Source organism: Equus quagga, chromosome 11 (genome assembly GCF_021613505.1).
Source record: "Equus quagga isolate Etosha38 chromosome 11, UCLA_HA_Equagga_1.0, whole genome shotgun sequence".
NCBI classification, from domain to species: domain Eukaryota; kingdom Metazoa; phylum Chordata; class Mammalia; order Perissodactyla; family Equidae; genus Equus; species Equus quagga.
In genome coordinates, this window is record NC_060277.1 from 23527454 (window position 1) to 23553912 (window position 26459).

At 37.9% G+C, this 26459-nt stretch overlaps 1 protein-coding gene across 3 annotated transcripts in view; it reads left to right on the forward strand.

Annotated features, from left to right (window-relative positions):
* The window catches only part of CDK19 (cyclin dependent kinase 19), a 161973-nt gene that overhangs the window by 21905 nt on the left and 113609 nt on the right, over nucleotides 1-26459 (forward strand). Inside the window, exon 2 of one of the 3 annotated variants that reach the window (XM_046675896.1) lies at nucleotides 7934-7995. The exons of 1 other annotated variant lie outside the window; for it this stretch is intronic. The gene's annotated coding sequence lies outside the window, so the exon portion shown is untranslated. Of the gene's footprint in view, nucleotides 1-7933; nucleotides 7996-15988; nucleotides 16078-26459 lie in introns of those variants that run through there. One more of the 3 variants, XM_046675897.1, reaches the window with a different exon arrangement.

The following is a 26459-nucleotide window of genomic DNA, read 5'->3' on the forward strand; positions in this document are numbered from 1 at the left end:
TAATGCAAAAATGTAGGCATTCACTAGAGAGAACCACTGCCAGCAGTTTGGTGTGTAGCCTCATGGAGGCGAATTTCGTCATCAATTTTGCAGCAGTGTAGATGGTGGAAAGGGCAAGAGGCGAATGAGAGTGGAAGTAGGAGGCCGTTAGGGAGGTCCCGGTGAGAAATGATGAGGACCTGTTTCTTAGTAGCAGCTGTGGAGGTAGAAAAGAGGCAAGGCTGTGGGGAAAGTTTGAGGGATATTTAGGAGATAGGATTCAGTGACCAGCTGGATGAGTGGGGTGAAGGACCCCAGAAAAGTGGCCAGGATGATAGTTGAGTGGATTTCCCGGAACCTGGGACCAAATTGTGGGGTTATTTGAGGTGGCATAAAAAGGAAAAGTAGCAGTTTTACCAACTGCGTAATTCCAGAGTGGAAAGTGTATCCTTTGCTCTCATTTTCTTCCTGTTTCCAGGCTTATTTAGAAGTGGAGGATGTAAGTAAGAATTCAATTCTGTTATGACAGATAAGAGCTATTATTTCATGCCCTTTTCACTTACTAATTATGCTTCTCCCTGGAATCAGTTAAGGATAGCAGGTTCCTTTGAGAAGCTGCTTCTGTTTTGGCGTGTAACTGTAGCATTAGCTTTTATATTTCACAAAGTTCTTAGAATCTCTAAATGTTTATTCTGAGGAATTGGGATCAGAGTAGGGTGAGGGAGGCACTTGGGCAAGTTATTGGCAGAGGTTCTTTGACTCGAATTAAGGGCTGATTGGGTCTCTGGTAGGATCTGCTTTCACCAGGTTCTGCTGTGTTTCTCATCATTGGGAACAGGGCTGTAGAATTTACAGGCTGAAACCTCTGGGGTTATCTTCGTAGTAATTTAGTATTGGCATAGACTTACACGTTGAAGGGTCCTCAGTATCCAGGTAACTAAAAGATAGATTGGTTGGGGGGCCGGCCTGGTGGTACAGTGGTTAAGTTCACATGTTCCAATTCGGCGGCCTAGGGTTTGCCGGTTTGGATCCCGGGTGTGGACATGGCACCGAATGGCAAACCATGCTGTGGTAGGCGTCCCACATATAAAGTAGAGGAAGATGGGCATGGATGTTGGCTCAGGGCCAGCCTTCTTCAGCAAAAAGAGGAGGATTGGCAGCAGTTAGCTCAGGGCTAATCTTCCTCAAATAAAAAAAAAAAGAAAGAAAGATGATTGGTTGGTTAATGGCTGGAGTTTTGGGACTAAGCCATCTGTTCCCAGGTAAGAGACTTAGGTCACTAATATCAACCTCTCTTGCTTTCAGATAGGATTAAACATGAACTTTCATATGGATAAAGATTTCTGAATTTTAAAATATTCCCATAGAAGGAAATTTCATACTCTTTTGGTTTTTCATCTTTGCACTGAACAATCCTCACTGTTGGGACATTTTTTATGCCATGCCTTGTGCCACATTTCAGGGCACTTCTTGTTTAGTTTTATGTTATATCCTTTCATGAACCTCTTATAGAGAGTTGCTCGAATATACGTGCACTGTCACCATAATGCATTTCTTTTGGGGTTTGAGAAGATCTGGGCAAGGATTATTGAATCACAACAATCATGCTGTTAAATTAATTTTTTTCCCTAGAGTTACTTTCTTGTTTAGACTCTTATTATTATGATTGTTATTAACCTTTTAATGGATGTAGTTACTCATCTGAGGCATTATTCCAAGTATTATGTGGTGATAAATAGGCTTTTCCTTAGGGTCACTGATTGGGATTATATAACAGATACACTGAATTTAGGAGAGGCATTGTCCCCTGCAATGGTTTCTCCTATTTATACTGGAGAGAATTGAAGAAGATTGTAATGAGAAAGATATATTCTCAAGTTTTGTTGCCGGGCTTTATTTATTTGTTAAAGCTTATTTCAGAAAGTTTGAATCTTGGTTCTATCAATTGTGCTCTTTAAAGTAAGTTTTTTTTCTCATCATTTAAAAAGTGGCTTCCTTGCATCCTGCCAAAATGTTGTAAATAATGAGGAAGCATATGGAAGCTTAGTTAACTGGTGAGTTATTTACTAGCATCTTTCTCTTGGCTCCTATATTTTATGTTTCTGTCTAAGAATTTAAGAGCTAACAAGTAATGGACAACAGTTGTTAGAGGCAGACATTTCTGAGCTCAGATCCTAGCTGTTTAACTTTCACAAACTCTACTTCTCAGCCTTTAAAATGAGGTTAAAACTATCTCACAGAACTTTTATGAGGCTTAATTGAGATAATGTATGTAAAGAACCTGATACAGTGCTACATGGTGGATACTGAAAGACACTGGTTCCTTCTATCTTCTCTAAAAACAAACTTGAGCTGATAAAAAATGGAAAATTAAAATCTCTTTTTCTGAAAAGTTTCATTTTTCCTTTAAAAATTAAAAACAAATCTAAATGCCATCTCCTCTGAGCTTTCTCATCTCACAGAGATAGGGATAGATATACTCATAGTATCTTGGGACTTTTTCAAAGAGCTCATTATTCTGTGTTTTAACTGCCTAGTACAATGCTTGGCACATAAATGATCCTCCATAAATATTTCTTGTAGGGATGCAAGCAAAGAGAGAAAATGTTCTTTATTGCCTTCTTCTCTTGAACACCTCAAAAGTTGTACTGAAAAAAAAAAAGATTTATTTATCCCCTGAGAATACTTGGTTTGTTTTGGAAGAGAAATGATATTTTATAGTTAAGGAAATTAATTATTACCAACTGGCTTAACATCCTGATGTCTTCTGAAATATTCCTTGATACTAGAGTTGTTGTGATTTGAAATGAAGGCAACAGTGTGCTTTTTAAGTGTTTGAGAATATGAAATTTTTGAAGTGTTTAAGAATGACCGTTTCTCTGAACTTCATTCATTCTGCCAACATTTACTGAATTCTACTATGTGCTCTGGACCCTGTGCTAAGGGCTATGGAAAGCCAAAGAATTACCCATGGTCTCTATCCTTCGGACTTTCACTTTAGTGACAACAGCAGACAAGAAAACCAAAATTACATTATAATTGAAAAGGTCTATAGCACCTGCATAGAAAAGGTAAATACACAGGAAGATTGTCGATTCGTATTTGGTTCATGAGTATGTTGTCTGTGCCTGTGTATATAGTGGGTGCAGCAGGAAAGCTTTTGGGAGGAGTTGAGACTTGAAGGATGGATGGAGAAAGATTCAGGAGAAGGACATTCCACGCAGCTTCTGCAAAAACAAGGTGGTGTGAGAAGCCTACAAGTGGTTCTTTTCTTTTTTTTTTTCACTGTAAGAGAAAAGTTTTAATATACCCTTCACAGTAAATGATACAACCATATACTTGTGAATCTTTGGGATTTTGACAATTTGGATGACACAGTTAGTAAAATTGATGTAATGGCCTAGACAGAATACCATATCCTGAATGCAGAATACTTTTTCTCACTTTTTTGTTAAACATCCGTCACTATACATAGTTATAGTTTTTTTCCTTGTGATGAGAAATTTTAAGATCTATCTCTTAGCAACTATCAGAGATGCAATACAGTATTATTAACTACAGTCACCATCCTACAAGTAGTTCTTTATGGCTGGACTTCAAGGCTAAGCTAAAGCTGAAGAAATAAGCAGAGGCCCGAGAAATTATGAAAGGGCCTATGTGCCAAGATAAGGATTTTGACAGTTATGATTTGCATTTTAGAACAATCACTGATAGCAGCATAAATGTGGGTCCATTAGTTAGATTTAGATTTGCCTAGAATACAAAACAAGTGGTCTCACCAAAGTAGAGGTATATTTCTCACACTGAAGTCCAGGCTTTATATGATGACTCTAGGATCATCAAGGACCTAACATCCCTCTGTCTGCTTTACTGTCCTTTGGCATAGTCTCTGTTACCTCATGGTCCAGAATGACTGCTGGAGTGCTATCCATCATGTCCAAGTTACACACACACTCTCAGCTGAGTCAGTCCCTTTAAGTAGCTTTCCTGGAAGTCCCATCCAATGACTTCCACTTCTAGCTCATTGACCAGTCCTAGCAGCAAGGAAGACTAGAAAATATACACTTCTACGTGGGTACATGCTGCCCAGAATAAAACTAGGGTCTGTTACTAAAGAAGGAAAGAGAAATGGGTGTATAGTAGGCAGCCAGTAGTGTCTGCCACAAAGAAGTTTGAGAATGGAGGGAGGGAGACCAATTTAGTACAACACCTATCTCTTACAGAGAGATTTGGTTGATAGTCTTGAAATGCAAGAATGTAACTCTTTGGTAACTCTGATTAGAGAAGCTGTTTGGCTGGGAAATCTGGAGAATTGAAACTGTTATTTTGATACCAAACTGTGTATGTTCTTGAAGCAAAAATTATTCTTTAATTATTTTATTATTTATTTATGTATTTTTTTTTGTTGAGGAAGATTGGTCCTGAGCTAAGATCTATTGCTAGCCTTCCTCTTTTTTTGCTTGAGGAAGATTAGTCCTGAGCTAACACCTGTGCCAGTCTTCCTCTATTTTGTATGTGGGATGCCTCCACAGGATGGCTGATGAGTGGAGTAGGTTCACGCCCAGGATCCAAACCCAAGAACTTGGGCCGCTAAAGCAGAACGCACAGAACTTTAACTACTTGGCCATGGGGCCATCCCCTGCTTTAATTATTTTACCCTTTGAGTTTAAAAAAAAGTCTTTTCAATTAAACTTTTAGTAAAATATTTCAGTAATAAAGAGGATTAACATTGGTAAGAATGACATTGATAGGAATTATTATTATTATTTTTTTAACATTTTGTTTTTCCTTTTTCTCCCCACAGCCCCCCGGTACATAGTTGTGTATTTTTAGTTGTGGGTCCTTCTAGTTGTGGCATGTGGGATGCTGCCACAGCATGGCTTAATGAGCGGTGCCATGTCCGTGCCCAGGATTTGAACCGGTGAAACCCTGGGCTGCCGAAGCAGAGCACTCGAACTTAGCCACTCGGCCACAGGGCTGGCCCTGCGGAATTACTTTTTTAAGAAAAGTCTATACTACGATTTTTTTCAACCATGTAACAATATACATTAAAAAGGGATTTGCAGTGGTTTCTGGAAGATGAAATAATAGATTTTAGTTTTCTTCTTTATACATCCCTTGTTAGATTTTGTACACTTAGCACATTTTAATTTTTAAAAAAGATTGTATTAAAATACATTTAAGATAAAAGTTACCATTTTAATCATTTTCAAGTGTACAGTTCAGTGGCACTAAGTACATTTATATTTTTGTGCTACCATCACCTCCATGTGTCCATGGAACTCTTTTCATCTTGCAAAACTGAAACCTTGTATCTATTAAGGAATAACTCCTAATTTCTCCCCTTCCCCTAGCCCCTGGCAACTGCTACCCTACTTTCTCTCTCTATGAATTTGACTACTCTAGGTACTGCATATAAATAGGATCGTACAGTATTTGACCTTTTGTGACTGCTTTATTTCATTTAATAGCCTCAAGTTTAATCCATGTTGTAGTATCTGGCAGAATTTCCTTCTTTTGTAAGGCTGAATAATATTCTACTGTTTGTGTACCACAATTTGTTTATCCGTTCATCCATTGGTGGAGACTTGAGTGACTTACAAGTCCTTTTGGCTATTACGAATAATGCTGCTATGAACATGAGTGTACAGATATCTTTTTGAGAATCCCCACTTTCAATTCTTTTGGCTATATGCTCTGAAGTATATTGCTGGATAATATGATAATTCTATTTTTAATCTTTTGAGGAACTGCCAGACTGTTCTTTAGTCCTTTTTAGGCCTATGCTTGTTTTTAAAAATTTCTATTTTTTCTTTTAGTTTTATATTGTAAGTCTTTCCCATTTTTTTACATATTTTGTACAATTATTTGAACTTTAAATTTTCTGAGAAAATGTTGCAAATGCTGAAAAATATACATAGCATGATTGAATACTTAAGATCATTTATAATTGTTTGGTTCCTTACATATAGATAAGTGCCACATCTGGCTATGTGTGTTGGGCAAGTTTCTTTTTTTTTTTTAAGATTTCTTTTTTTTTCTTTTTCCTTCTTCTCCCCAAAGCCCCTTAGTACATAGTTGTATATTTTAGTTGTGGGTCCTTCTAGTTGTGGCATATGGGACGCTGCCTCAGCATGGCTTGATGAGTGGTGCTATGTCTGTGCCCCGGGATCCGAACCCGCGAAACCCTGGACCATTGAAGCAGAGTGCATGAACTTAACCACTCGGCCGTGGGGCTGGACCTGGGCAAGTTTCTCAGTTTCTTCATCTGTAAAGTGAGGATAATAATAGTACCCATCTCAGAGTTGTGAAGACCAAATTAGTAATATCTGTAACTCTTGGAACTGTGCCTGGCACATCATACATCCTATTTAAGCCTTTGCTGCCAATATTGTTTTGTTGGGTGGGATCTTATTTCTTTGGCTTTTAGAAATATATGCAGTATGCAAATGTCTCAGATCCTTACATGTCACAAGCACGGCCTTAGAGGAGGGTGCAGTCTGTAAGATTGTTTTGGAAATTGAGAAGATACATCTGAGGCAGATAGTGCTGGGCACATTGCTAAATCAGTAATATGATACAGCCATCTCTTGGGCACTGTGACCTTCTGGCTGCCGTTTAGCCCTGACACTCCTCTAGGTTGTTTTGGCCAGCTCAACATTTTTGCTTTGCTTTTTTGGGCTTCCTCCCCACACAGCTCCCCAAATTCCTTGGCTTGGCACACTATAGTCCCTGTATTTCTTACTTAACAACTTTAAATTAACAAATTGTTAATTTAAGTCAAATGCACTGATTTAAATTTTTGCAAATACAATGTTCTGTGATTTTTTAATACCTTATTTCATTTGATATTCAGTATAAATCTGCAAGATGGTGAAGGAGTCCTCACTGAACAAGTCCAGTTGTACTGAGAGATTAGGTGACCTGCCTGATGTCACAAAGCAATTAAGTAATTTGGCTGGAACTTGAACTCAAGCCACCTGACCGCAGGGCCAATGTTCTGTAATACTATATTTCTTTCTTGACATACTGTCATGTTTTAAGATAATCCTTTGTTCCATCTTTCCTAATTATTTGATGATATTTTTAAGGATTTCTAAATGATACATAAAGATAACATGCTCCCTCTTTTAAATTTAATAGTTAGTAAAATTTATCTGATTCCTTTTCTCCTATACCAGTTGCATTTTGTAGTCTTTTATCCCCATCATCAGAAGAGAATGAAATGAAATCTGAAATCTAAATATTTTACCTGATTAAATCCTAAATTTCTTACATGAATATTTTCTGAAAAGCTTTTCATGTTCCGTTCTTATATTTACCTTAAAATATTGCAACAAGGTAGATTTCCCCCGTACTGCGTAGCTCATTTCAACATTAGTGTCAGACTTAAATTAAATCTTAGCATTAGAACATCTTTACATTTGTACTTTTCCTTTTTTCCCTCTGCCTTTGTCCTCTTCCAGGTCTGTTTCTAATTGTTTTTCTCCTCTGTTCTCAACAATCTCTGGTCCTAAGAAAGAACGTACCTTGAGCTGTAGGGACTGCCACACTCCATTTTGTGAAGTATATTTTTCTACTTAATTTCTTTTATATTCCTTATATATGTATATTGGCTCTCTCACATAATTTTAAAAATTAAATTGTTACTTTCAGCATATATGAATTCATACTTGGTTGCTCTTTTAGTATTTCCGATAGTGTAAATCACTTCTATTGGTGAGAATATAAATTAGTTAAGCCTCAACTTTTTTTTTCATATAAGTAGCTGCGTAATATATAATGAACTCTGAATGTATCAATATATTGTTGATTTGCTCATTGTCAAATCTAAAATCTGATTTCCTTGGCAGATATGTAGACTTGTGATAGGCATTTGGCATTTTATGTTTTGGGCAGCGCAACTTTAAATCTACATAAACTTCTCTGCCTTTTGCCTCTGCTGTGTTCATAGATTCCAGGAGGCCTTCGTGTATGGACCTCAAGCGTTGGAGGTAGCAGACTTTTCAGCAGAAGGTAAAGCAGAGTGTTGCCTTCTGGTGTCATTGTGTGTGTGTGCTGGGGTGGGTATGTGACAGGTGAGAGCTTTTCACAGATGTCATCATAAACTAATTTATAATGATGCGTTAAATAATTCACTTTCACAAAATTTAAAACCAAGTTAATACATGTATAATTTTATTCAGTATTAAAATCTATAAAAAAATAGAAATTTTAGTTAGAACTAAAGCCTCTAAATTTCTCTCTCTCTGCTGTTAACTAAAGAGCAAGAATGATTAAGGAAAGAGAGCATTAGTGTAAAGTGTAGTATATACTCTTTCTCAGACCTAGCTTCACTATGATTTCTTCCTGGGAAGTTGTCTAAGTCATTATTCATATGTTCTGTTCTTCCATGCTGCTCTTTTTACTGAAATATTGCTTCACAATAAATGGGGAGGCAGCCTAGCCCATGACTCATGACTGGAGGATAGACGTTCTTGGGATAGGTCCCATGTGCCAAAAATGTTAGCTTCCAATATGCTAATTACCTCTCTCTTCAGAACTTGCTAATATGCTCTTCTCTCAAGTTAGTTCTTGTTTCAGTAGAGAAACAAACACATCCCACATACTTGTAAAATATGTTTTTATAGAGACCTTCTTAATGAGTTACTTTTTAAGAAAATAATGTGATTTTTTTTTTGCTGGGTGATGCTTCTTGATGTTTTTTAAAAATAGAGATATTTTGCCATTTATGTGCCGGATACTATAGACATTACTTCTGTCAATTTATGAAACCATTTATGAACTTTCTTCAGATGATACTTGAATAGAAGGGTTTTTTTTCTTTATTTTTTAAAGATCTAGTGCGGCTAACAATGTTGTGCTCTTGGACATAAAGTTAATAACGTGGCTAATTTTAAATAGAGTCCGAATGGAAGTTAGAGGAGTGGTTTTCTTATGTCTTCCGGAAATTATATTGTTTTGATATTAAGTAAGTGGCTGCACATTATACCTTATATTTAGGATGTACACCTTATGTGAAGTTAAGGTGGTACATACTTAGTAAATTTCTACTCTGCCCACCACAGGATTACTTGGTTTTACAATCAACCTAGTTTCACTATTTCTTTCACTTTTCCTCCTATTCAGAGAAGCTGCATTTCTTAACTAGAGGAGATAGATAAGTTTCCAGCTATTTGTTGAGGTTGGCTACAATTTTACCTCTTAAGCCCTTTCTCTTCTCTTTTACATTTTTTGGTGGCCATTTGGGGGATATTTTCTATTTACCAATAATAGATTAGAAGTGATTTCTTGAAGGCCTTTTCATGCTTCATGTTCAGGCTGGTTGGCTGTTTTCACCACTGTTGAATTATGCAGTCTTACGTGTCTTTAGCTCATCTGACTGATAACACATTTTGTTACAAATTGAGACTCTCAATAGATTATCCTAAACATTAGTATAAAACATGTAAAGTACTGCTCATATCAAGGCATAGGAAGACACCTCCCCAGGTGCTCACCCCCCAACTTCCTTGAGAGAAATGTGATGAAATGGATGATTATAAAAGTATTTTTTCAAAAATAATTGCCTTTGTTTTTTCGAGCATTTCAGGTTTACAGAGAAATTGAGTGGAAAGTAAGGAGAGTTCCCATATACTCCCTTACCACCTCCCCACCCCACCTCCCTGTGATTAACATCTTGCTTTAGTGTGGTACATTCGCTACAATTGATGAACCAATATTGTTACATTATGGTTAACTAAAATCCGTAGTTTACCTTAAGCTTCACTCTTTGTGTTGTATATTCCGTGGGTTTGACAAACGGACAATGATGTGTATCTACCATTACATTATCACACAGAATACTTTTACCACCCTAAACATCCCCTGTGCTCCATCCATTCATCCCTGCCTCCCTACCTCTGAGCTCCTGGCAACCACTGATCTTCTGTCTCTATAGTTCTGAAATCTTTCCCAAAATGTCATAGTTGTAATCATACAGTATGTAACCTTTTTAGATTAGCTGCTTTCACCTAGTAATAAACATTTAAAGGGTTCCTCTATGCCTTTTCATGGCTTGATAGCTCATTTCTTTTTAGCACTAAATAACATTTTGTTGTTAGATGTACCACAGTTTATCCATTTACCATCTGAAAGATATCTTGGTTGCTTGCAAGTTTTAGCAGTTATGAATAAAGCTGCTATAAACATTCATGTGCAGATTTTTGTGTGGCCATAAGTTATCAATTCGTTTGGGTAAATACCAAAGAGTGCAATTGCTGGATAGTATTAGGTAAGAGTATGTTTAGTTTTGTAAGAAACTGCCAAACTGTCTTCCAAAGTGACTATACCCTTTTGCATTCCCACCAGCAATAAGTGAGCTTTCCTATTGCTCCACATCCTTGTTAACATTTGGTGTTGTCACTGTTCTGGGCTTTAGCCATTCCAATAGGTGTGTAGTGGTATCTTGATGTTTTAATTTGCAACCCTCTAATGACGTATGAGGTTGAGCATCTTTTCATATGCTTATTTGTCATTTGCATATTTTCTTTGGTGAGGTGTCTGTTCAAATCTTTTGCCCATTTTTTAATTGGGTCATTTGTTCTGTTATTATTGAGCTTTACCAATATTAAATTGTATATTTTGGGTACCTTTAACAAATAGTGTTTTGCAAATATTTTCTCCTAATCTGTGGTTTGTCTTTTTATTCTATTAAAAATGTCTCATGCAGAGCAGAAGTTTTTAATTTTAGTCAAGTCCAACTTACCAATTTTTCTTTAATCAATTGTGTTTTGATATTGTATCTAAAAGTCATCTCCAAACCTAAGGTCATCTAGATTTTCTCCTATGTTATCTTCTAGAAGTTTTATAGTTTTGCGTTTTACATTTAGATCTGTGTTCCATTTTTAAGATTTTATTTTTCCTTCTTCTCCCCAAAGCCCCCTGGTACATGGTTGTATATTTTTAGTTGTGGGTCCTTCTAGGTGTGGCATGTGGGATGCCACCTCAGTGTGGCTTGATGAGTGGTGCCATGTCCGTGCCCAGGATCAGAGCTGGTGAACCACTGGGCCGCTGAAGCGGAGCATGCAAACTTGGCCACGGGGCCAGCCCCGTGTGTTCCATTTTGAGTTAATTTTTTTGAAGGGTGTAAGGTCTGTGTCTAGATTAATTCTTTTCACATGGATGTCCATTTGTTCTAGCACCATTTTTTGAAAGACTATTTTTTCTCCAGTGCTGTCCTTTGCTACTTTGTCAAAGATTAGTTGACTATATTTATGTGGATCTATTTCTGGACTCTCTATTCTGTTGCATTGATCTATTTGCCTGTTCTTTCATATTTCCCTGTTGATTGCTGTAGCTTTATAAAAAGTCTTGAAGTAAGGTAATGTCAGTTTTCTGTCTTTTTCTTCTCCTTCAATATTGTATTAGCTATTCTGTATCTTTTGCTTTTCCATATCAACTTGAGAGTCATTTTGCCAATGTCCACACAATAACTGGCTGGGATTTTGATTGGGATTGTGTTGAATCTGTAGCTTAAATTGGGAAAAACTGACATCTTGACGATATTGGGTCTTCTTAGCCATATACGTGGAATCTCTCTCCCTTTATTTAGATCTTTTTTGATTTCTTTCCTCAGTTTTGTAGTTTTCCTTGTATAGACCATGTACGTGTTTTGTTAGATTTATACTTAAGTATTTCATTTTTTTTGGTGCTGATGTAAATGTTATTGTGTTTTTAATTTCCAGTTCCAGCTTTTCATTGCTGGTATATAAGAAAGCAATTGGCTTTTGTATGTTAACCTTGTATCCTGCAACCTTACTATAATCGTTTATTTGTTCCAGTTTTTTTGTTGATTCTTTAGGATTTTAAAGACAATCATGTCATCTGTGAACAAACACAGTTTTATTTCTTTCTTAGCAGTCTGTCTACTTTTTCTTTTCTTTTTTTATTATGTTAGCCAGGACCTCCAGTATGATATTGAATAGGATTGGTGAAAGCAGATGTCCTTGCCTTTGTTCCTGATCTTAGTGGGGAAACCATCTAGTTTCTCTTCATGAAGTGTGATAATCTCGATAGATTATCCTAATCAGTAGTATAAAGGATATAACGTACTACTCATATCAGGTCATAGGAGGACTCCTTCCTCCTCCCCTCAGTCCCTTCCTCTCACCTAAATTTCTATGAGAAAGAGGATTAAATTGATGATTATAAAAATATTTTAAATGATGAGATTTGGGCAGTTTTTCATATACCTTATTTAGCAACTGTGCATATTACTTAGTTCCTCTCCTCTCTTGTGAACTTTCATAGGGCAAAGATTATACCTCAGTATGTTATAGCAACCTTTGTAGTGTCCAATATGCATGACGTTAGACATAACTGTTTGTTGAATGAAAAACTTAATTCTAGACTCTTACTGTAAACTTCTGTCTTATAAGAAAAGGCAGATAACCAATAACATCAGTCCTCTAATTAATTAATCAATCCATCAAATATTTTATTGTGAGTTGCAAGGTATTATGGTAGCTACAAAGACACACATGATAATGATACCTCTTCTCAAGAGACTTATCCATGTAGGAAATGTTAATTTCAAATCTCATGTTCTATTTTTGCTGATATGTATTTGCCAAAAACTCTTATTCCTGTGTCCTTTCCTAAGCATTCTAATTGAAATGTCTATTCATGAAATTCTTTCATATTCTTTTTTTTCTTGTTTGAGGAAGATTAGCCCTGAGCTAACTACTGCCAATCCTCTACTTTTTGCTGAGGAAGACTGACCCTGAGCTAACATCCATGCCCATCTTCCTCTACTTTATATGTGGGACGCCTACCACAGCATGGCTTTTGCCAAGCGGTGCCACGTCCTCACCCGGGATCCGAACTGGCGAACCCCAGGCTGCCGAGAAGCTGAACGTGTGAACTTAACCGCTGCACCACTGGGCTGGCCCCTCTTTCATGTTCTTTAAAGAAAAGGTTACAATTTTGATGCAGGAACTAATATTTATTGAGCCTGTTGGTGCAAATAATCCATAATCAACTTATAAACCAAAATTGGGGTGAGTTTATTATATGAGCCAGTTTTGAGGACTATAGCCTGGGAGAAATAACCTTCACTAAGGCAGGAAGCACTCCGAAGAAGTGGGGTGTACAGACTGGTTATATACCATCTTGGAACAAGGAACATACATCACATATGACAGGAATATCCTCTTACTACAGTCATGAGATGCTTTGCTAGCACAGAAGGTCAGTGGTCACGAGATAAGCACAGTAGGTCAGTAATTAACCCTTAGTTTTGGGGAAGAAATGCTTATCTTTAAAGAAATGCTGATATGGGGGGTGGGGGCACAAATCCCTATCTTAAAGGGCCTCATTCTTGGCTTTGGGACACTGTAAATGTTAAAAGCAGATGTACAATGGATACTCAACAGGCCACATCAGGCCTTTCTAGAAAGACAGGGTCAGGCAGAGTTAGTTTTAAACCAAATGGCTTCCTTGTGTACTCCAATATATCTTAGTGCTTTTCATTTATTTATCAAACCTGTAGTGGGTGCTGGACGTTGTGCTAGATACTTTACATATGTGATCTCATTTTTCTTAGAACAACTGTGAAATGTTAGCAGTATTATTCCCAATTTACAGATGCAGAAACTGGTAAGAAGGCTATGAATAACTTATTGGCTGTGTGCCTTGGTGTAATAGGTGTATGATTCCGTACCCTGAGCTCTTTACATCACACACTACGGAAAAGTTACCATCAAAATGGTATATGAGGAATGTCATGTGTATAGTACAGAGGTGTGCTTAGTGAATACAGGGAAGAGAGCTTTGACTGCAGGCTGGAGTGTTCACAGAATTTCTGGAAAGCTTGACCTTGTTTGATGGATAGGAAGAATAAGGCAAAAGAAAGATCAAGGAGCTCGGTCAGTGTGGAAAAGACTGAGGGTGAAAAACAGCAAGTATTTTGTGATTTGACAGTATAATATAAAAATATAATAAAAATTTCTACTGTACCAGTAAAATGCAATACAACAAATTTTACCTTTTATTTTAAACAAGAACTCCTCTCTTCCACTTTTCTCTTAAAATAATTTCTCCTAGATTTGCTTATTAAGTGTTGAGTATAAGAGTGGATCACAGGACCCATTGCATAACTCCCACATCATCAGTCATGGAGCTCATCTTTGTCTGGGTTAGAGCAATCAGTGCAGCAAGTACAGAGGAAGCAAAAGCCTGGGGAAAGGGGCCAGCCCCATGGCCAATTGGTTAGGTTCATGCCCTCTGCTTCGGCGGCCCAGGGTTTTGCTGGCTTGGATCGTAGGCGCAGACCTGGCACTGCTCATCAAGCCATGCTGAGGTGGTGTCCCACATAGCACAACTAGAAGGACCTATAACTAGAATATACAACTATGTACTGGGGGGCTTTGGGGAGAAGAAGGAGGAAAAAAAAATGACGAATGGCAACAGATGTTAGCTCAGGTGGCCAATCTTTAAAAAAATTTAAAAAAAAAGCTTGGGGAAAAATGGAAGATCAAAGGAATCCTAAGAAAAGGATTTTCCTAAAATCAAGTATATTGTATTTATCCCTTCCCCATATTGCAGTTGGTAAAGTACCTCATAAATAGTCATTCATATGCTAAAAGCTGAGGAGTTGCAATAGGCCTATAAGGAGGCGTCATTGCTTTCAGTGAACTTAGTGTTTGGTTGGGAAGACCAAAGTATAATAATTGGAACCCACTTAGCAGTGTTAATTAAGCACCAAATTATGAAGTATACATTGTTAATACTGTGGGATTCTTTTCCTTAAATGATGTTCTTCAGAGTTCTGTTTCCTCTGCTATTCTCATGATTTCAATTTCTAAATACTTTCATGTCTCCATCTCTAGAGCACCTCTCCCTTCTAAGTTATAGGGTCATCCAATGCCTTTTGGACATCTTGACATTTAGACCACACCGCAGTCCTCTCAACTTCAACTTATCTAAAACTTCCCCAGTTTGTTCTTTTTCACTCAGTGAATGGCACCACTATCATCCGCTTGTCCAAACCAGAGACTGAGAACCATTTTTGCTTTTCTTTCTCTTGTTTCTTAACCACATGTTCTATTGATACTGTTTCCTAATGTAGGGGAGGAAGACATTTCCTCTACTTATCCTGGGTTCTTCTGGCTGGACTACGAATTAAATTGACATGAGACAGAATAACAGGAGAAAATCAAGCAAAGCCTTATAACATGTATACATGGGAGAGACCCAGAAAAACTGAGTAACTCACCAAAATGGCAGAGGTTGTCATCTTAAATACCCTCCCCAGCTAAAGGCAAAGGAGGGTGTTGGCAGTGGGGGGCGTCAGTTATGTGAGATTACCAGAAAAGCACAGTAAACAAGAGCAAGATAATTATGCAGATTTAACTTCTTGCCTTCTGCATTGATAAGAGTTTCTAGAGATAAAGTCATCCCCCCTTCTTCCTGGTACAGAGAGGGAGACATCTTTACAGATGGAGATTTCCCTTAAAAATGTAAATGTCTCTTACAAAGGGTAACTTCTACTTTTGAGTTTCTCTCATGTCTGCAGTTTTTAAAAGTAACCAGTCCAAAATAATCCTCATGCCAAAGAGACATATCTTTGGGTGGCCAATTCCAATCCCCTACACTAATTATCTTTCAGATCCATCCATTTCTTTTTATTCCCTCTGCCACCATCCTAATTTAGACTGTAGTCATCTCTTACTTAAATTACTTCAGAGACCTCTTAACTAGTCTCCCTATGCCTTCTTCACCTCCAAACTGTTCACAAAAACACAGATTGCTTAAAATCCTTTTTTTCTTAGGGTGAAATCCAGTTTCTTTCATGTGGCTTACCTCTTCTGCTTGACCTGGCCCTGGCTCCTCCTTCTTCAGCTTTAACTTGCTTTTGCCTATTCTAGACTAGCCCCACTGGACTTCAAATGCGTCATGGTCTTTTGCCTTTGAACCTTGAGACATGCTATTCCCTTTTTCCAGAAGGGGAATAAGAAGAAATGCTGCAGTGATTAAACGCACAGTAGACTCTGGAGCCAGACTTCCTAGATACATGTGAATCCTGGATCTGCCACTTAACTAGCTATGTGATCTAGAGTAAGTTACTTAACTTCTCTGCTTTCAGTGTCCTCCTCGGAGGACATGGTAATGGGACCTCTGGGGATGGTAATAATACCTGCTTCACAGCATGTTGTGGGGATTAAAAGAGTTAATATAGTTGAAACTCTTAGAATGGTGCCTACCTTGTACTAGGAGCTATGTAAATGTAGCTATTATTATAACTCTTTATAAATGTGTTGTGGTACTGGGTGGTATTAATTTTTATGTTTTAAAGATAATGGTAAAAAATACTGTTTTTCTCTCATAAGTTATGAGTTGATTGGCTCGTTCCTATTGGTACTTACCTTTGGTCTCAGATAGGCAGCAGCTTTATTTTCCTAACTTCTTGTTTTTCAGCTTTTTAGTGACTAGAATTTGATCTTAGGCTGACATTCTTATGAAATGGATCATTTGACAACATTAGGTTTACCTGAATTTTTATACAGAGTGAATCAGATCAACCTATATGGAAACTTTTAAAAGAAAATTAATTCTTAGTAGCTAATGGCTGACTTTTTGCTTTATGATTGATGTGCCATGTTGATTAAAGTTTCAAGTAAAGTCTTTTAAAGGAATTCACTTTTTTCCTTCTAGTTTATTTCAAAGATTGTGGATTATAATGGTTCAAATGGTTTGGGTTCCAGCAAGGATGCTTACTATATTAGGAAATAGACTCTCTGAAAGGAAGAACTCTTTTCTCTCTCTATTCACAACTCTACTTACACTCCACACTTCCCAGAACACTTCTGACACCAGATATGTGGGTTTTTTCCCATACTGACCAGTTTTCTGACACCACTTGGGTATCCTACAATTTAACTCAATTTTGACAGTAACTGCTCAGAGTTGGTACAGACCCCACAGGTTAAGGGCTCAGTCTCATAGACTGCCCCCTACTTCAGACGTCAATCACATGTGGTGGGTCCCTAAATTACCCACAACTTCTGTTTGACCTGCTACAAATCGGAGGTTCCTATGACACCCCCATGTTACTGCCCAAGAGGGAGGTCATCTGCCCATCGCAAGACATGCCAATAGTCAAGAAGCAAAGGGTAGGAGAGAAAGGTTTCTATTGTAGCTTGCTAGCGAGGGGGAAGATGGCTGACTAATGTCTGAAAGAACCATCTTACAGAACTAAGACTACAGGCCAGTCATATAGGTGGCTGGTCTCCAGGTGGGGGAGGCATCTGGTCACTGGGTTGGGGCAGACATAGTTTCTGATAGTCTTTTGTTTTACTGGATATGCATCAGAGATCAGAGCAATGCCCTTTACCCTGATCTTTCAGTTTTCATTGATGATGGCTGTCAGCATAGACTTTCTGCCGGGGGGTCAGCACACTCCTAAGGAAATCAAAAGAACAAAGTTATCAACTTATAGCAGCTAGGAGGGACCATAAAATCCACAGAGCATGTCTGGGTTAGTTATTCAGAGGTCATTCAAAGTTACAGTATGGTTTCTTTTCTACAATATGGCTTCCCTGTGTCAACCTTGTGTTGAGCTGGTATCATCCTTAGGCTCAATTATTTGCTAGAATGGCTCACAAAACTCAGGAAAAGTTTGCTTACTACATTACTGGTTTATTACAAAGGATGTGTTAAAGGGTACAAATGAACAGCCAGATGAAGAATACATAGGGCTAGGTCTGTGTCCGGAAGGGTCCTGAGCGCAGAGCTTTTGTCCTGATGGAGTTTTGGGGTGTGCTCCCCTCCCTGCAAGAGGATGTGTTCTAGTTCAGCAACCCAGCAGCTCTCGGAACTCTACACTTTAGGCGTTTTTATGGAGGCTTCATTATGTAAGCATGATTGGTTAAATTGTTGACCATTGGTGATTAATTCAACCTCCAGCCCCACTTTGGGGATGGGGGTGGCTGAAAGTTCTAATCACCTGGTTTGTTCCCCTGGCAACCAGCCCTCATCCAGTCGTTAGCTAGGGACTTTCCAAAAATCTCCTCATTAACATAAACTCAGATGTGGTTGAAAGGGGCTTTTTATGAATAACAAAACAGCTTCTTTCACTTTTATCCTAGAGCTATTCCACGACCAAACCCAAATATCATAATAAAGATGTTCCTATGCTCTAATCATTTAAGAAATTATAAGGGTTTTAGGAGCTGTGACCCAGGAACCCTGGAGGAAGACCAAAATATATATTTCTTATATCACAATATCACTTTCTCTGTTATCAAAGTAATTAAGATCAGCTAGGAAAAATATGCAAAACCTAAATTTTATCAGACAGCGGCTCCTCAGTCGTCTAGGTTTGGTAGGCCCTTCAGTAGTCTGGGGAAAAGCATGTGTATTTAAATTTTAAGTGTTGATTTTGACAACTTGAATATTAATTTCTTTTGAGTATTTGTTTTTCACTGATACTTATGAGTTGAGATGATTTCATGAAGACTGAAATCTGAAAATGTACCTAAGGAGCAGATTGTTGATCCAGTTTTGTCTGATCTGACAGTGCTAGATTTGAGAATGACAAAACATTTATATTTTTCTCCTTCCTTCCTAAAAGGAGATGGTTGCTTTCTGGTGAATTTTTGGATATGATTACTTTTCCAATAAAATATTGGTATTTGATTATTACTGTCATTTTAGTTTTATTTTCCAGAATACTTTATTTATTTATTTATTTATTTATTTATTTTTGAGGAAGATTAGCCCTGAGCTAACTACTGCCAATCCTCCTCTTTGTGCTGAGGAAGACTGGCCCTGAGCTAACATCTATGCCCATCTTCCTCTACTTTATATGTGGGACACCTATCACAGCGCGGCTTTTGCCAAGCTGTGCCATGTCCATACCCAGGATTCGAACTGGCAAACCCTGGGCCACCGAGAAGTGGGACGTGCGAACTTAACTGCTGCGCCACCAGACCAGCCCCCAGAATACTTTATTTTTATCTTTAGAATATACATTTTTAAAAGAAAATTTTCCAGATTTTCTATTCTGCAAATATTTAAGTTGATCAAGACTAATAAACAGATTTATTTCAATGCAACAAATGTTTAGTTTCTACTATTTGCAAGGCACTTTGTTGGCTCCCAAGGAGTATACCGAAATGAGTAAGATAGTCAATTTCCTTCCTCATTTGGAGTTGGGGGAAAAAACCATGAGTCAATTATAAGTAATTGTAATAACAAAAGAGAGTATGGTACTGTAGGGGAGGAAGAGAGTTCCCCTACCCTCTCTAGGTCCTTCTGGCTTGGTTACGAATTAAATTCACAAGAGACAAAATAACAGGAGAAAATCAAACAAAGCTTTATAACATGTATACATGGGAGAGACCCAGGACAACTGAGTAACTCGCCAAAATGGCTCAGCTGCCAGCTTAAATATCATCTTCACCTAAAGACAAAGGAGGATGTTGGGGTAGTGGTTTAGGACTTCAAGGGGGTGGAAGGCAATTTACATGGAGATGGAAATGCAAATGGACCAACTACAGACAATGTGACCTGAGAGATACGTTTTACGTTACACTACAGTAATCCTTATGGTGTTAGCGCCTTCCTGGAACAGGCCTTTCTATTTTAGATTCTTTTAGGCAGTTGTGTGTGTGTGGGGGGGTGGTCAAAGTTTCTTTCAGAGTCTTTTGTTCTTAAAAATAATCAAGCCAGAGAGAGACATTTTGGGGTGGCCAATTCCGATCCCCCATAAGACCATCCTTGAGAGAGCTTTGAACCGAGTGCTTGCTCTGCTGGTCCTGCTCTTGCAAAACACCAGCAGCTGTCAAATGTGATAAACTCTTTTCCATTCTCTTCTGTTTGCCTTGGCTTCTGTCTTTGATGCTTTTGCCCACCTACCTTTTGGCCCTGAGCTAATACTTGTTGCCAATCTTCTTTTTGCTTGAGGAAGATTGTCTCTGAGCTAACATCCATGCTAGTCTTCTATATTGTATGTGGGACACTGCCACAGCATGGCTTGATGAGTAGTGTGTAGGGTCTGCACCTGTGAACCCTTGGCCACTGAAGTGGAGTGTATGAACTTAACCATTATGCCACTGGGGCTATCCCACTCACCTACCTTTTAATGCCTGTTTTTTGGCTTTTGTATACAACTTTCTTATTGTTTTTCTGTTAACTCTCTAACTGATGCTTATTAGTTACTTCTCTCCTCAATTTTTTTTTTTTTGCTGCAGAGCCCACTTTTTTTGGTAAGGAAGATTGACCCTCAGCTAACATCTGTTGCCAATCTTCCTCTTTTTTTTTCCTCCCCCAAAGCCCCAGTACATAGTTGTCTAGTTTGTAAGTCATTCTACTTCTTCATGTGGGATGCCTCCACAACATGGCCTAATGAGCAGTACTAGGTTGGCACCCAGGATCCGAACTGGTGAACCCTGGTCTCCCAAAGTGGAGTGTGCGACTTAACCACTGGGCCACAGGGCCGGCGTCTCAATTTTTTTTTAAATTAAATTTTGTAAAAGCAGAAAAGTTCAAACTCTAGAACAATGAATGCCCACATGCCCTCCACCTAGATTTAACTACTGTTACCATTTTTCTATATTTGCTTTATCTCTCACTCTGTATATATATAAATGTGTTTTTTGTTGTCATTGAACCATTTGAAATTAAGTTGCCAGTGTCATGACCTGCCACCCCAAAATACATGACCCTATGTCTCCTAAGAATAAGGGTATTCTCCTGCATAGCAACAATACCATTTTCCTATATTGAAGATAATCAATAAAATAAAAGTTAAAAAATTAAATAACCATCATAAAATTATATCATGTAATATCTAGTCTATATTCAAATTTCTGCAGGTGTCCTACACATAAACTTTTACAGCTGTTTTCTGTTTGAACCACAGTCTAGTCAAGGTTTTCATGCACAGTATTTGGTTGTTTTATTTCTTGAGTAGACTCTCTACGCTCTTTTTTTTTCCTTTTTAGGATCCAGGCCAATTTTCTTGTAGAGTGTCTCACATCTACATTTGCCTATTATCAAGGACTTTTAAAAGTTTCTCCTTCTGCAGCCTATTGAAGGGTGGCATTTACTAGAGAAGGGCTTTCCAACCCCCGTGGCATGGGTGCTGTGAATGGGTTATGGGTCCTATTATCAATCCTCTGAGTTCTTTGGCCAGCAGTGAGGTTTGGGGCAGTGGAAGCCTGTGGGTCCCTCACCACTGCCCGTGAACGCTGTCAGTTTTTTCTCGTATACAGTACAAATATTCACATTAGGTAGATGCCATGATGTGAAAGAGCACTGGCCACCGTCTTCAGCTCTTTTTTTCTTCTGTGGTCTTTCTCTTTGCGATCACATTTACTTCTTTGGTTTTAACAGCTGCCTATATAGTGATGTTTTCTTTTCTAAATTCTACTTTCTAACTTCCATTTATTTCCTATTGTTCATCTTCTTCTGGCTATCCATTAGCCACTTTAAAATCAACATATTCAAGTGAATTTATTCTGTACCTGCAAACTTGTTCATTGTCAGTATCGTTCTTTTTGGTGGGGGTGGTATGTGGAAAGGGTAATGTAAATGGCCTTAATTTCATGGAGGCCACATGCTGGCCAGAAACCTCAGTCGTCTTCGTTTTCCTCTTTAGCTATCGGCTTAGCTCTCTTTTATATGCATGTACACACATGTGCATACACATTTATTCATCAAATATTTTTTTAATGCCTGCAATACATTTGGCCACAATAGCTAAGCCTGTCTCTGGAGTGCCTCTTGAATACATTCCCTCTATTCTTATTATATTTACTCTAATTTTGGTCCTCATCAACCCTTTTCAGAACTTTTACAATGGTCTCCCTACCTCTGGTTTTAAATCCTCTGATCCATCCTGCGTACTATTTGCTTATTGAGAATACCTGTTTGATCATATGTTTCTCTTGCTTGGAAACCTCTGATGGCTTCCCATTATAAGGAAAAATGCCAGCTTTTTAGCATACCATACAAGATTATGCTAATTCCATCTTCTTTGCTCTTTTCATGTGTTACTTCGTCTTGTGTTCTAGCTGTATTTGTCTTCTGCTAATTTTTTGAATATAGCGTGAATTTTTTTATTGTTAAGATTCATTTATTTCATTCATTTATTCAATAAATTTATCGAGTGCCTACCAGTTCCTATTTAAAAAAAAGTTCTTTTATTGAGGTTATCTCGGTTTATAACATTGTGTACATTTCTGGTGTATGAATACGGATTTTTTTTTTGAGGAAGATTAGCCCTGAGCTAACTGCTGCCAATCCTCCTCTTTTTGCTGAGGAAGATTGGCCCTGAGCTAACATCCGTGCCCATCTTCCTCTACTTTCTTTATATGTGGGATGCCTACCGCAGCATGGCATGCCAAGTGGTGCCATGTCCACACCTGGGATCCAAACTGGCAAACCCTGGGCCGCTGAAGCGGAATGTGCGCACTTAACTGCTGCACCACCAGGCTGGCCCATATGGTATGGATTTTAATCTTCAGGCTTTGTCCATATGTTTCTGGTGTCCATAAGGCCCCACCCCCTCTTCTTTGCTTAATGAAATCTTGCTCATCTCTCATCCACTGGGATATTCCCTTTGAAAATTATTTACCTGATAGCCCTTTCTATCTACTCCGTCCATCAGACCAAACCCTTCTTTCCATTCTTTATCTGATGTACTTTGCGAAGACATCTGTTATAGCGCTTATCAGATTGTGTCCATTGCTTGTGTGTCTCTGTGTAAAGGTTCACAAGGGAAAGGATCATCTTGTTCTTCCTACTCTTCCTAGAGCCCAGCACGATGCCTGGCACACAGCACCTGCTTAGTAAAATATTTCTGAAAGGAATGTCTGGTATTACTTGTTATTTCATCTTCTGTAGCAAGTAAGCCTGACTTGCTTTGAGATTCATGAATTCTCAAAGGAAGATAATGTTTTATATAAAAAATTGGTTTACACTAAATATTTGCTAATGATTACTTTCTGTGTAATACAGTCCTGAATTGTTTGTTTTAAACAATACTTTTGATGCCTGAAATCTTAAAGCATTACTGCAGATATCTTTCTTTTAGTTAAAATCACTTCTGAGCAATAAGAATTTGCCATAATAAGAGTTTCTGAAATTTTATCATTTTAGAGCCTGTAATATAGTAAATGTTTATCTGAACTGGAATTTTAAATGAAAGAAATAGTGTAAAACGAAGATTGTTTTTTAGAGAAAGAGATATATTAATCAGTTTTTAAGAAAAGAGACTAAATAAAGGCAGTCTTTTTCTTTTTTTTTTAAAGATTTAATTTTTCATTTTTCTCCCAAAGCCCCCAGGTACATAGTTGTGTATTTTTTTTTTTGTTTCGGGTCCTTCTAGTTGTGTCATGTGAGACACCGCCCCAGCATGGCCCAACGAGTGGTGCCATGTCCACGCCTAGGATTCGAACCAGTGAAACCTTGGGCCGCCGAAGCAGAGTGCGCGAACCCAACCACTCGGCCATGGGGCCGGCCCCTAAAGGCAGTCTTTTTCAAGAACGAAGACAGAAAGATAAACTCTTGTCAGATTTCCATGTTGCAAGGGAGACTACTGAGAAAGAGAGACTATTACTGTATTTTAGTGATAGAGAATGAGTAGATGAAATATTTGATAGATGAAAGCATAAAGAAGTTGCTAGTATTTGACGTTGTTTATTAATAAGGAGAATACAAAATAATAACAGTATCTTGTGTTAGAAGATTTTTAATATTTCAGAATTATTTTAAAGGACCATTATCATTTAAGCCAAAAAAATTCCTGATAATTAAAAATGTTATGGAGATGAACTGCTTAACACAAATGAAATGATATGATGTCTGGATTTTGTTCCAAAATAATCAAGAAAAGGGGAGGCAGTGGAAATAAGACTGTCCATGTGTTGGTAATTGTTGAAGCTGTGTGATAGATACATAGATATCACTCTCATTTATTTTATGTTTTTGTTTCATTTTTGGAAAATTTCATGATAAAAAATTAAAAAATATATGGTATTAGATAATAAAGAGTTCCCAAATAAGGAATCATGACTACTAGGCTGGCTGAATATTGAGTTCATGATAGTGAATAATTCAGAATAATACCAATGTAAAACTAAATGACCTTTTTGGGTTTTTGTTTTTCCAAATTTTTATTCCATATTGTTTTTTTCTTATTTTTCTGTGTGACGTGGAAACCTTTTAATCTGCTTAGCCAAATCATCAAATATTAAAGGAAAGGGATGTAACATTGATTTATGCTAGCATTCTTCTTGAAGAAAAAAATCATTGGCTAGATTCAGGTGTCATATTGTTTGAAGAATGTCTTATTGGTGACACATAGTTATAAAAACTGGTAATACTGTAGCATCTTGGATACTATATTTCTGATGATTTCATTATTTCATTCTACTCTTAAGGTTTGGAAAAGAATGCTTAAAGGATGAATTCATAGAATTGTCTGTCTTCTTAAGGGATGTGAGAGAGAAGTGTTCAGAAATTGTTCTGTCTTTCGTCTTTTCCTCTCTCTCTCTTTGTCTCCCTCCCTTCTTTTCTTCTTGCCTTAAATTCTTTCCTGGACACCAAAAAGTCGTTTTGTCTATGTGCTACTTCTTTCAAGCCAATATCACATCTGTAGGCTCAAGTCCTTTCAGTCTGAAACTACTATGGTAGGCCCTCAGGAAACATCTTTCGAACATTTCCTTTTTGAACTTCTCAGATATTTTTAATTTTGGTTGGAGTTTCTTTCAATCTAAAAGAATCATTTATGAACTAAAGAAACTTTTGAGATCTGACCCAACTCCTGTTCTCAATGGTTTCATCTTTCCCATCAACCAGCTCAGAGCTTCAGACTTGTCTGTCATTCAGCCTTCTTAATCTTCATTATTTATTCATTTGGCCCTACCAATTTCTGTTTTAAAATGACTGTCACAAGTGTTCCTTCTTTTCTTCAGTCCTACTGTTACCACTCTGTTATGGAGAATGTTGAGCTTGAAATTGGCAGATTTCATCTCAGCTCTGCTTCCAGCTGCTGGCCTAGCTTCTTCATCGTTAAAATGAGGAGGTTGTAACAGGGTTATCTTAAGGCCCTTGAGGAGATAACATTCTCTTATACTAATCTAGCTTCTCACCTTCTCACACTTACATTGCAGTGACCTCCTAATTGTTTTTCACGTCTCTCATCTCAGTCCTTCCTAAGAAGATTAATCTTCACATGTAACTTTCATTGCCTTTAGAAAAAAGTTTTATATTTCCTGGTCTCCATTTATTCATGTCATCTTTTCTCTGATTAATGGTGTTATCATTCGCACAATTAGACAAAGTGGAAACTTCATCATCTTCAGAGTCTTCCTTTCCTTCGCCTGCAGAGTCAAATTGGTTACTAAATTCTGTCAGTTCTGACTTAGAAATGTCTTTTGAATCCAGATTTGTTCTCCTCTGCCACTAATTCTAGCCCATTCTAATCTGGTCCTTCATCTCCTCTTATTTGGCCGTTTGACGCAACCTGCCCAATGTTTGCTCTGCCACCAGTTTGTTGTTACCACAGTTATCTTTCTGAGCAAAGATCTGTTAATGTACCATCTCAGTTCTAAAAACCTTTCCTTCTACTCTGTTTATATATGAAGCACAAGCTTCTTTGCAGAACTAACATGGTCCCTTCCCTTTGCTTTTCTAACCTCATCTCTTGCCCCTTGTCATCATGCCCCCAGCTTCCAGCCATATCGAATACCAGCAATTTCCTGAATGTGCCTCTGGTATTTTTCTCATGCCATACTTCTGCCTGGAATTCTCTGACCCTCATCACTTCTTTGCCTGAGGAGCCCCTCCTTTAAAGGCAACAACTACTACAAAGTACAAAGTTACTACAAAGTAACTACTCGTGTAGTTTCTCTCCTTAAAGCTCTGAAAGAAATACTAGTCTCATGCTCTCTGTACCTATTATGCATGCTGCTTGGATACAGAGGGAATCATATCAGAGTTATTTGTTTATATTTGCCGCTTGCCCAGAATCTCTTTCCAGGTGGATTGTGAACTCTGTGCTATCTAGGGTAGCCAGTCTCTAATGTGTTCATCCTCAGAGTTTGGCTCAGTGTTGGGACATAAAATAGTTACTGAGTAGTTTGATGTTTATGTAAAATAAAATAATAAGCCTCTTCGGTTTTCCTTAGAAACAAAAATGGATTTTAACCCTATTAGTCTGAAGACTAAAATGTTTCCCTCAGCTTGCTTGAGCTTGAATTCCCTCAGCTTTTCTTAAAAGATCCTTCTAAATTTTTTGTCTTTCATAGATCCTTGGGGCCAAAGATGGCCAAGGGCTGATCTGGACACCTATTAATATTATTTATAGGAGCCAAGAAGCCTTGGGCCTGTCTAATTATGATTACAACAAATGGGGTTTGGGCCAGACCTTACCTATACAGGCTCTATGCACCTGTACTTGTGCATGCAGGATGCTGAATGGTGCTTCACCT